A 1,373-nucleotide genomic window follows, 5' to 3' on the forward strand; every position below is an offset into this window, starting at 1 on the left:
AACAGTTTGGTGGAAATTCCACAAGATATCAAACTCCACACTCACACGAACTATTCATTCTCCCATTTGGAACAATCCAGGCTTTACCATGAACAAAAATATTAAACTTTACATCTTGGACAGAAAAAGGCATTACAAACCTTAAACATATTTATCCTAAGACTTGTTTCATGTCACGCCCACAACTAGCCACAAAATATGCTATAGAAAGCCCCCAGTTCCTACAATACCATCAGCTAAGATCACCTATGTGTTCAAAAATCAATTCCGATACCTACATCCATATCAGAATTTATAAACAAACATTCTTAATACAAAAAACCTATTATCTAAGATATACAAAATAATAGTGAAATCAAATCTCACAGTTACTCTCCCATTGAGACAATAGAAGGAACATTTATTACTAGCCCATGACGCTGCAGTTTGGATTAAAATGTGTAACAATAATTACCACATGACAGCAACACTGACCTACAATGCATTCAGTACAAAATAATACAGAGTACATTATACTACACATTGGATGTTTAAAATTGGTTTCACAAGCTCAGCAATCTGTACATACTTTACTCAAATCACAGTTGACGATTACATTCACGCCACGTGGCAGAGCACACCTATCAAGCAATTTTGGCAAGTCGTCATCAAGTTCGAGTTCAAGTTCAAGTGGTTTTATTGTCATTTCAGCTATATATACAAGTACACAACAAAAACGAGACAACGTTCCTCCAGGGCCATGGTGCAACATAAAAACAACAGTGCAACAGACAACATGCTACACAAGTGCAAACAGTCCAATATAGTGCATCACCAACATATCCCATGCTTTAAATAACCATATCCATCCAACACCCTCTTTATGTCTCCTAGGAGACATATCATCAACCAATATGACAGGATACTATGTATAACATTATTATATTGATATAATAAAAATATTCTTGCAAAAAAACAACAAACAAAAAACATATTCATGAACTGGAAAACAAAAAATAATATTAGTGTCACCCAATAGAAAAATCTATTGATAGAGTATATATATCAATAGAATAATTCTCAGAATTAATCAATAACAGAACCAATAATCTAGAGTGGACACCTTTGATAAAATCCATACAGAGCCAATCCATAAACGATAAATATCACACTCTAATACGTGTACATATACAATCCAACATACATGTACTCACACATAACCATATACATAGATACATACATACATACATACATACACACACACACACACACACACACACACACACACACACACACACACACACACACACACACACACACACACACACATCATTCCTGTAATGGTGCAGATGGCGAATACTTAAAAATATTATATATACATTTTGCGTTTGTCT

This window comes from Electrophorus electricus, unplaced genomic scaffold (genome assembly GCF_041902795.1).
Source record: "Electrophorus electricus isolate QZ-2024a unplaced genomic scaffold, ASM4190279v1 Scaffold158, whole genome shotgun sequence".
NCBI lineage: Eukaryota > Metazoa > Chordata > Actinopteri > Gymnotiformes > Gymnotidae > Electrophorus > Electrophorus electricus.